Below are 12,600 nucleotides of genomic sequence, written 5' to 3' on the forward strand. Positions count from 1 at the left end.
CTTACCTCGAGTGCAAGATGAATTTAAATCCAGTATACAAATACAGAACGTAAGTAGTGAAATATTTGTTAGACTACAATTTGTCCAATTAAATGCAGAGTTTCTAACTGAAGGAAACATATTTAAAGCCCAGTGAAAATCCCTTTTCAAGCAATTTAAAAGTCGCTTACGTCTTCACTCCGTATACAATCAAATTCACAATATTTCCCCTTTTCTCATCGTTTCGTCATTTTTCACAAACTTTGGTACATGTATTCAATTCACAAACCAAACGCATTGCATCAAATGCGCCGCATATCAATTTATGATGGCCAATGTATCAGAGTTCAGTGACAACACGATTTCAATGCATTTTTTACACCTCATATGCTACTTGTAAAGGCTTCATCTAGTGACCCAAGAGATCTCCAGTATATCCCAGCGCGACAAAATGCATGGCTGATCTCCTTCGTTATTACACAAGCAGCATCGGGCATCTGAAGGCGGGTTAACGAGAAGGTATAATATCGACAAATAATAGACATGGTACTCTTGGTTTTCGTGAAAGCAGCCCATCAGGTAGATTTATTGAGCATCCATTTACACCACCGTTTTCCCGGACCTCGGAGCTTATCCTACTTTATTAGGACCTGTCCCATTATGTAACAGATTCTGTTAATTCATTCCAAAAATAAGGAACACGTTAATGAGTTTACTTATATATATATTTTTTTAAATAATTAAATATTTTTTGTTTCGTACTTACTTGACCTATTCTTGCACCAGGGAAAAGCCAGTATATATATATATATATATAATATATATATTACACATTTTGCTTATATAATATATATTGTCTGATATTTCGTATGTCATAAATGGAAAAGGGACTCGTTTGTTAGAATTTGCATACTTATCTATTTATTACAACATGACTGCGCTTTGTGTCAATTCCCTTACTTGAATACTAATGCCGAGTTTTGTTTAAGAATTGCCCCTCCGGTGCACGAAAGTCATAGATAATAAAACATTATTAATGGAGTATAATCACGGATTAATTAAACAACGTTTCGAGTGGAGACTTTCCGATGAATAATATCGGAATCAAATGGTCTGATCCTTACTAACAGAGTAACCGATCAAGGGTAATTCCTCGTGATATTGAGTTTTGTTGCTATTAGCATGAGTGAGTAAATCAAATTATTCATATTTGTGTGAAAAGGGAATTGAATGTGTTTGATAGTAGTGGAAGTCTATGTGGAAAGTTTGCATATGGATTTATATAAACGCGGAACACGTCAGATGTAACGTTTGAACACGAACTGGACCAAAGGAAACACGGGGAAGAATCCGGAATTATTGTCTACAACTGTCAAATGAAATACAAGTAAAACGACCCCCGTTTCTTTTAATGAATTCCGTACACCCTTGTTTGGGCCTCGATAACTAATTTACTCTGTAAGCGCCGTTTCATTCATTGTCCAGAGTTGTCCCCTAATACAGCTGTCACGTTCCAAAACAATAGCATCCATAACTACGCTGCCACTTGGATTGTTCTCAATTTTTCATTCTTCTTGAAATTTCAAATATCACCCTCCTTCACTTTATATTTGGAATTCTATATGGAGTAACAAGACCGAGTTACATCAATCTTCCATCCACATGTAACAGGAAGGCAGAAAATGCAACAGACCTCACCGTGATTTCAACCCGGGGCCCCTGCATCTCAACTAGTCAGGTGCTATACCAATTGAGCTACCTGGCCACTGGCGATCGAACCCGTCTGACCACCACACATGTAATGTCGATCGCGCAAACCAAACAAGCTTAGCTGAGAGAAAACGTACAAAAAGTAAACCTTAATTTCATAGAATCTACAAACCGGTAATCTTTCAAGATGGCGTAATGTTCAACACTTTTTAATGATTTTTCATATCAATTCTAAATTTAAAAAAACAACTTTAGCACAAACAGCACCATGTATATGATATTTGAGTTATAATTATAAAGAACTGCTTGCAGTATTTTACAAACGTTCACCATATATCGGCTTGGAACATAGTTTTCGTTTTGTGCTCATCATCACAGTTTGAAATGTAACTGTATTCGTTTTGCAAGTTGAAATGTCCATATATAGTTGTGATTATTTAATGCTTTATATATTAATTAATTGATTTTCACATGTATCGTTTAGATCCTAGGGGTAAACGTAAGGTTGAGTGTTATAATTGTTTGTTTGTGCTTTATATTAAATATTCTATACAATTGCATCGAGAGATCCACTCTCCTTATAAAATATCTTAAACACTGAATGACACAGCGACTGTGTGGGATTGCATCAGTGTGTATAAGTAGCGCTTTAGGAGCATAACAAAGCTTCCTTTTTTAGGGAAGTCGTTGTGGCCGAGTGGACTTACGCACTGGTTTGACAATCTTGCTAGGCGGTGGGTGCCGTACGTCGCTGGTGCGATCCCGGGCTGGGGCGAAAATTTTCAGTACCTAGTTGTGATTATTTAGTGCTTTATATATATATATATATATATATATATAATACTTTTTACACAAGAGAACTCTCGGGGATCCAAATCGCCGTCGTTTCATGCAGTAACCGATCCCTGGCTGTTAGTGTGCTATTTGCTAACGAGCCCATACCGCGGGGAATGTATGTGATAATACAACAAACTACTCACAAGTCTAGTCTTAATGAGCTGTATGACCGACCATTTGTTTTCATACAAGATAGCTGGGAGGGTTTACGGGTCACACATGTTGATATGTCTGGGTTTTTTTTATATACTAATACATGTACAATGTATATACGTTAGCTCACATGGATTAAACTTTACAGTCCAGTCTTTGATTTGTGAAATCGAACATTTTTCATTCATTGTTAGGTATCCTAATTTGTCAATAATGGTCGTGCGTTTTATTGGGATGTAACTAATTTCATCCATACAAACACCGAAAAGTTAGTGAATTCGAAACTTAGTTTAGTCAAAGAAATTAACACTATTTATTAGAAATACTTGTATATCAATAATGTATACGCTCATCTTAACGAAAAAAACGTGATAGGTCGTTTATCTAATTCCAAAATCTGGTCACACCCTAAAGTAGCTAATATTGTATTACTGCATTGTGGGTTTTCTTTAAAACTTTAATTGTGGAAATCCTGAAATAAATTAATGGTACATGCTATTTCGCCTGTTCCAGACTGTCCTCTCTCATTTAATGGGTCAATGCTACCAAAACAACTGGAAGCACACGGATGCGCATACTGTTTAGAATTTAAAAGTGAACACGGCAAATGATATTTCCAGTTGATCGCCATATTTTCATACACACTTTTAATAATTCTATTTTGAATACAACTATACTAGGTAATTCGGGGATCCCTTCTCAATATGATTTGTAAGAAATGAATTAAGAATTTCGCTTTCAGTGACTTTCATGGCCATCTATAGTTAACTCCGAAAACCTTTAGGAACTTTTGATAGCAGCCATTCATGTTAATTGTTATGTTTGAATTCTCCGTTTCACTACCATTTAATTTCTTTTTCACAGACGGAGCACCAATTGTTTACGGCACCAATTAAACTTTTGGCTTTGATTATCATAATTTTGATAATTATCGAGTGGAGTTGATACGTGTATACTGTATACTGCATCTTTGTACATCATTTTTCGCAGTTTTTGGTAGTTTATCAATTACAACACATTGAATGCCCATTCAATATTTTGAATTTATGTATATAAAGTCCGGCTATATGATTTGAAGTTTAAGCGAAGAAAATATAGAGTTTGTTATTTACCTTTAATAGAAATGCTACAAAATCTCGTGCTTTACTGAAATGTACATTTCTTCCAGAAGATACTCAGTGAAGATTACCGCTATAAGGCATGATTGCTATTTCTTAAAATTTTGCTGCGCTGTATTGAGAACTTACATTATTTCCACATAGATTTCTAGTGAAATTAATCGCAAATAAAAGTGCCTAAACATTTGAGCTTTTTTTCCACACAATACACACACAAACAATATAAGGAAATGAAATTAGACTTAGAACACCTTGTTTATTTCAGATTAAATTGTTGTTTTACGGAATGACGCCAAGAACGTCATGACGTTACGTTGATGCTATAGAATATATAAATGCTTCAAACGCAGAAAAATACGTGTTAGAAGTGAAGGAGGGCTATAAAGTTACGTGTTAGAAGTGAAGGAGGGCTATAAAGTAAAATACGTGTTAGAAGTGAAGGAGGGCTATAAAATTACGTCTTAGAAGTGAAGGAGGGCTATAAAGTTACATATCATGAATCATCTACCTATTATCTATCCGAATCTGTTAAAAAGTGAAAATGGGTAAACATTGCCATAAGGACCCTTTTGTCGTGGGCGCAATCACATGCAATGTAATCCCCGCCAGTTACAGGTAATGTAATCCCAACCAGTTACACGTAATGTAATCCCCGCTAGTTACATGTAATGTAATCCCCATCAGCTAATGTAATGTAATCTACACCAGTTGCAGGTAATGTAATACCCACTAGTTATACGTAATGTAACCTCCACCAGTTACATGTAATGTAACCCCTACCAGTTACATGTAATGTAATCCCACCAGCTACACGTAATGTAACCTCCACCAGTTACATGTAATGTAACCTCCACCAGTTACATGTAATGTAATCCCACCAGCTACACGTAATGTAATCCCCACCAGTTACATGTAATGTAACCTCCACCAGTTACATGTAATGTAATCCCACCAGCTACACGTAATGTAACCTCCACCAGTTACATGTAATGTGCCCCCAAAAGGTAATGTAATCCACACCAGCTACATGCAATGTAATTCCAACTAGTTACATGAAATGTAATCCCACCAGCTACCCGTAATGTAATCCCCACCAGTTACACGTAATGTAACCCCTACCAGTTACATGTAATGTAACCCATAAAAGTTACACTTAATGTAACTCCCACCAGTTACATGTAATGTAACCCCAACAAGTAATGCAATCCACACCAGTTACATGCAATGTAATTACCACCAGCTAATGTAATGTAATCCCCACTAGTTACACGTAATGTAATCCCCACTAGTTACATGTAATGTAATCCCCACTAGTTACACGTAATGTAATTCCCACTAGTTACACGTAATGTAATCTCCACTAGTTACATGTAATGTAATTCCCATCAGTCAATGTAATGTAATCCATACCAGTTACAGGTAATGTAATCCTCACCATTTACACGTAATGTAATCCCCACCAGTTACATGTAATGTAATCTCCACTAGTTACACGTAATGTAATCCTACCAGCTATAAGTAATGTAATCCCCACCAGTTACATGTAATGTAACCCCAAACAGCTAATGTAATCCACACAAGTTACATGTAATATAATCCACACAAGTTACATGTAATGTAATCACCAGTTACACGTAATGTAATCTCCACCAGCTAATGTAATGCAATCCCCACAAGTTACATGTATTATAATCCGATTACTTTATAAATGCAACTCGCACAACCAATGTAATGTATCAATATATATACCTGTACCTGTATATACAGTACACCACCTGCAATATCAACCACTGGTGTAATACCTATATATATCACCTGCAATATCAAACACTAATGTAATACCTGTATATATCACCTGCAATATCAACCACTGATGTAATACCTGTATATATCACCTGCAATATCAAACACTAATGTAATACCTATATATATTACCTGCAATATCAACAACTAATGCAATACCTGTATATATCACCTGCAATATCAACCACTAATGTAATGACTATATATCACCTGCAATATCAACAACTAATGTAATACCTGTATATATCACCTGCAATATCAACCACTAATGTAATACCTGTATATATCACCTGCAATATCAACCACTAATGTAATACCTGTATATATCACCTGCAATATCAACCACTAATGTAATACCTATATATATCACCTGCAATATCAACCACTGATGTAATACCTGTATATATCACCTGCAATATCAAACACTAATGTAATACCTATATATATCACCTGCAATATCAACCACTAATGTAATACCTGTATATATCACCTGCAATATCAAACACTAATGTAATGACTATATATCACCTGCAATATCAACCACTGATGTAATACCTGTATATATCACCTGCAATATCAAACACTAATGTAATACCTATATATATCACCTGCAATATCAACCACTAATGTAATACCTGTATATATCACCTGCAATATCAACCACTGATGTAATACCTGTATATATCACCTGCAATATCAAACACTAATGTAATACCTATATATATCACCTGCAATATCAACCACTAATGTAATACCTGTATATATCACCTGCAATATCAACCACTAATGTAATACCTGTATATATCACCTGCAATATCAACCACTGATGTAATACCTATATATATCACCTGCAATATCAACCACTAATGTAATACCTGTATATATCACCTGCAATATCAACCACTAATGTAATGACTGTATATATCACCTGCAATATCAACGGCTAATGTAATGTCGGTCTTCTTGTATGATTCTACATGTATTACCACACTGAGTTTGGAAGCTACTGTTTCATTAGTTTCTTCTGATGACAAAAAACTTGAGATCATGGAATTATGAATTCTTGAAACAGACCATTACAACACAAAGAATCTTAGACGCCGTGGACGGACGAACACATCATCTCCGCCACAAATTTGTATCGAGGGAAAAATAAAACCAAAACGATGTAGAGTTAGCGCAGAAATTGACCGAATTTAAAGCTTGATTGTTATGTCAGATCATTGTTTATTTCTGTAGGCGCGTTTGTTCCAATACTATGCAATCTATGGGCGCATTTGAAAGACATGTTCTCAGATTGGATTTTCTGAAACACCATTACCAGGACTGGATTTGTCGAAAGAAAAAAAACATCAGTCGAAACTTTGACTTCATTCTGAGATTTTGCTCATATTTTGACTGCTCAAATGAAAGAAAACTCAAAATTAAGATTTTTTTTGTTTTTGAGAAATCCAAGTCAGGTCTGTGAGCACCGAGACAAGTTTTCCCTGAGTTAACTCTGAAACGCAAGGATTTTTTTCTCGAGGTACTAATATTTCAAATAATTCTTCACAAATTATGCAAGTAAAGCTTTCCAAAAATTTACATGTTATTACAGTTTACATTTTAAAAGTTGATAAACAGACGGATAATTATCACATATTTTAAACCGAGTAAATTTTTAGAAAGTGGGAGACTTTTCCTAGACCATTGAGCGTTAGTTTCCAATATGTTTGCCTTTGATATCTCAAAAAATTGTATTGATAGTTTTGCAGTTGTCTTGATAGATATATAGTACATCTATTTTATCGGCTTGCTAGGAATTTCTACAGATATGAAAGTAGAATGTACATGTAGATATAAAAAAATGAATTCAGATTTGACAATACAAGAAGATACGAATTACAACACTGAACATGTCGGCACACATATGTACATGTATTTCATCAAGCGCGTTAACTAGCGCTTCATAAAGTATGCCGACGTGAAGCGGTGCAGTTCATATCCTCATGTATTTACAAAAATGAAATTCATTTCTTAAATGTGTCCGTTTTAAGGCTTTTACATTCACACACTTAATTATGATTCGACATTTACTGAATTTTGCAGCTACCATAGTCATGATGTTTTGAGGTTTTAGCCTTACCAAGTTCAATATAAAGTGACAGTGTCTGGATTGTGAAAATATGTTTACATCAACAGATATTTGAGAGCAGGTCAAGTTATGAAAAAAATAAATATAAACAGGTTAAATGAATTTGAATACATTAACGTCTCTTTCGATTTGTTTAACTACGATTGAAAATTTAGAAAAGATTTGCTACTTGTAATTGTTAAATTACCTCCCTTGAGGTTAGTGATATTTTAGACAAAATGAAAATAAATGAAGATATTAACATCGTGACCCCCCTCCCCTCCCAGCAGAAGAGAGTGATAGTGAAACATATGTAAGCTTTACATCTCGTAGATCACACAAAATATACGTTAAAATAAAACTTCGTCATAACGTGTTCCATGTGACCATGAACCTCTTGTGTATGTAAGAATATCTGAGTACCTTGGAAAGTTGTGATTATTTAAAAAGAAGTCGACAGACAACCTACACGTACACTGTATTCACCTCTATCGCTAATTAGCGGCTACTCCTGCAATTGACAATGGTATTTTTATAATTGGAGAGAAACATAATTATAGTAACAACGTGGCTTAACTCTAGATCAGGAGATGTAACTGATTACCTAGTAATCCAATTGTTTAAAAATTCCGAGGAAGTTAAAATAATTATGATGTTTACTCTGTGTCACTTTTCCCCACAAAGATCATAATCATGCTGTGCTTATAAGTCCGGGAGAAAGACATCAGAAAATACAACGTGTGTAAAGGTTGACCATTGAATCATTGTAATGTTCTTTGATTCGAGCACGTCATTTACATTATGACATTTCAACTCTGAACCTGGATTAAATTATGGATAATAGGGAATGTTTTATGACACTTTTCGCCTACCTGAGTTCGCCTACCTGAGTTCAGAGGACATCGACGTTAACATGTACAGCTTATCGAAAACAGCGCTTGCAACGTTCTATCCAAGGGTAAGGTCATGTATTTTCTCAAGAGGATGCAATTCAGAAGCAGTAAACAGGGGGTGTTGTGACATATGCATCTGCACCATACTAGTACACAAAAATAATAATGAATCTGATGATCTGAATAGTTTGTGATTGAGTTAAAGTACACAGACGGTATACCCTGACATCTATGCATGCCCTGTAATATCTCAAGAGCTATTCTCTGTAACTACCAAAATACTGCGGCAACCACTGAAAGATTATCCATTGTAAATGTCATCATTCAATGGAAATACATAAAAGCTTTTAAACAATATTATTACGCTTATTCTGAAAATGTCTCGTTTTCATAGTAACGGCTATTTCTATAGAAAAACCCCCCAGAAAAATTGGAGTTTGGAAAAAAAAAATTCACTTCAATTTAAAATATCACAAATATTTGATAAGGATCAGACAAAGTAACACAATATACTCATCACCATATCACCTGACAATGTAACACAATATCTTCATCGTCACATCATCAGACAATGTAACACAACAATATTCTCATCGTCACATCATCAGACAATGTAACACAATATTCTCATCGTCACATCTTTAGACAATGTAACACAATATCCTCATCGTTATATCATCAGACAATGTAACACAATATCCTCATCGTCACATCATCAGACAATGTAACACAACAATATTCTCATCGTCATATCATCAGACAATGTAACACAATATTCTCATCGTCATATCATCAGACAATGTAACACAATATCCTCATCGTCACATCATCAGACAATGTAACACAATATCCTCATCGTCATATCATCAGACAATGTAACACAATATCCTCATCGTCATATCATCAGACAATGTAACACAATATTCTCATCATCACATCATCAGACAATGTAACACAATATCCTCATCGTCATATCATCAGACAATGTAACACATTATCCTCATCGTCACATCATCAGACAATGTAACACAACAATATTCTCATCGTCATATCATCAGACAATGTAACACAATATCCTCATCGTCATATCATTAGACAATGTAACACATTATCCTCATCGTCATATCATCAGACAATGTAACACAATATCCTCATCGTCATATCATCAGACAATGTAACACAATATCCTCATCGTCATATCATCAGACAATGTAACACAATATCCTCATCGTCATATCATCAGACAATGTAACACAATATCCTCATCGTCACATCATTAGACAATGTAACACAATATCCTCATCGTCATATCATCAGACAACGAAACACAATATCCTCATCATCACATCATCAGACAATGTAACACAATATCCTCATCATCACATCATCAGACAATGTAACACAACAATATTCTCATCGTCACATCATCAGACAATGTAATACAATATTCTCATCGTCACATCTTTAGACAATGTAACACAATATCCTCATCGTTATATCATCAGACAATGTAACACAATATCCTCATCGTCACATCATCAGACAATGTAACACAACAATATTCTCATCGTCATATCATCAGACAATGTAACACAATATTCTCATCGTCATATCATCAGACAATGTAACACAATATCCTCATCGTCACATCATCAGACAATGTAACACAATATCCTCATCATCACATCATCAGACAATGTAACACAATATCCTCATCGTCATATCATCAGACAATGTAACACAATATCCTCATCGTCATATCATCAGACAATGTAACACAATATTCTCATCATCACATCATCAGACAATGTAACACAATATCCTCATCGTCATATCATCAGACAATGTAACACATTATCCTCATCGTCACATCATCAGACAATGTAACACAACAATATTCTCATCGTCATATCATCAGACAATGTAACACAATATCCTCATCGTCATATCATTAGACAATGTAACACATTATCCTCATCGTCATATCATCAGACAATGTAACACAATATCCTCATCGTCATATCATCAGACAATGTAACACAATATCCTCATCGTCACATCATTAGACAATGTAACACAATATCCTCATCGTCATATCATCAGACAACGAAACACAATATCCTCATCATCACATCATCAGACAATGTAACACAATATCCTCATCATCACATCATCAGACAATGTAACACAACAATATTCTCATCGTCACATCATCAGACAATGTAATACAATATTCTCATCGTCACATCTTTAGACAATGTAACACAATATCCTCATCGTTATATCATCAGACAATGTAACACAATATCCTCATCGTCACATCATCAGACAATGTAACACAACAATATTCTCATCGTCATATCATCAGACAATGTAACACAATATTCTCATCGTCATATCATCAGACAATGTAACACAATATCCTCATCGTCACATCATCAGACAATGTAACACAATATCCTCATCATCACATCATCAGACAATGTAACACAATATCCTCATCGTCATATCATCAGACAATGTAACACAATATCCTCATCGTCATATCATCAGACAATGTAACACAATATTCTCATCATCACATCATCAGACAATGTAACACAATATCCTCATCGTCATATCATCAGACAATGTAACACATTATCCTCATCGTCACATCATCAGACAATGTAACACAACAATATTCTCATCGTCATATCATCAGACAATGTAACACAATATCCTCATCGTCATATCATTAGACAATGTAACACATTATCCTCATCGTCATATCATCAGACAATGTAACACAATATCCTCATCGTCATATCATCAGACAATGTAACACAATATCCTCATCGTCATATCATCAGACAATGTAACACAATATCCTCATCGTCATATCATCAGACAATGTAACACAATATCCTCATCGTCACATCATTAGACAATGTAACACAATATCCTCATCGTCATATCATCAGACAACGAAACACAATATCCTCATCATCACATCATCAGACAATGTAACACAATATCCTCATCATCACATCATCAGACAATGTAACACGATATCCTCATCGTCATATCATCAGACAATGTAACACAATATCCTCATCACAATATCACCTGACAATGTAACACAATATCCTCATCGTTATATCATCAGACAATGTAACACAATATCCTCATCGTCATATCATCAGACAATGTAACACAATATCCTCATCGTCACGTCATCAGACAATGTAACACAACAATATTCTCATCGTCATATCATCAGACAATGTGACACAATATCCTCATCGTCATATCATCAGACAATGTAACACATTATCCTCATCGTCATATCATCAGACAATGTAACACAACAATATCCTCATCGTCACATCATCAGACATTGTACCACAATATCCTCATCGTCACATCATCAGACAAACTGTTAAACATATCAATGGATTTTAAAATATCATATTGCTTCATTATCATTATTTGATAACTAAATATATCTGTATGACCTTGACCATGTATTTATATGGAGAGGGCTTATATAGGCAACGCCTGTTGTCCAATTCTTTTATGTATTATACATAATCAAATATTGTTTAAATCAGACAATGTCTTACAAGAATATCCTTATCGTCACATCATCAGACATTGTAACCCAATACCCTTATTTTAACTTTCCACACAAACACTCCCGAATTTGAAATAACGATTTATTGCAAGTGAATTTGGGTTAATTGAATTGATGTATTCAGTCGTTCATTTATTTGGTAATTGTATAAAAAGACTTTAGATGCGTATTGTTCAAAGGGTAATGTGATGAATTATAAAAACTTAGCATGGTTTTAATGTCACAAGTTGCACAAACACTGGAGAAAAAAAAATGTATTTTGTAGTTTACAATATCAATTCGGTGGTTTTATCACACACTCTCAAGCTGAACAATAAAAAATGGTGAACAAAATGATAATTCCCTGAGGCGACTGATTAACAATTAGATAGGTCAATC

This window comes from Ostrea edulis, chromosome 7 (assembly GCF_947568905.1).
Source record: "Ostrea edulis chromosome 7, xbOstEdul1.1, whole genome shotgun sequence".
Taxonomy (NCBI): Eukaryota; Metazoa; Mollusca; class Bivalvia; order Ostreida; family Ostreidae; genus Ostrea; species Ostrea edulis.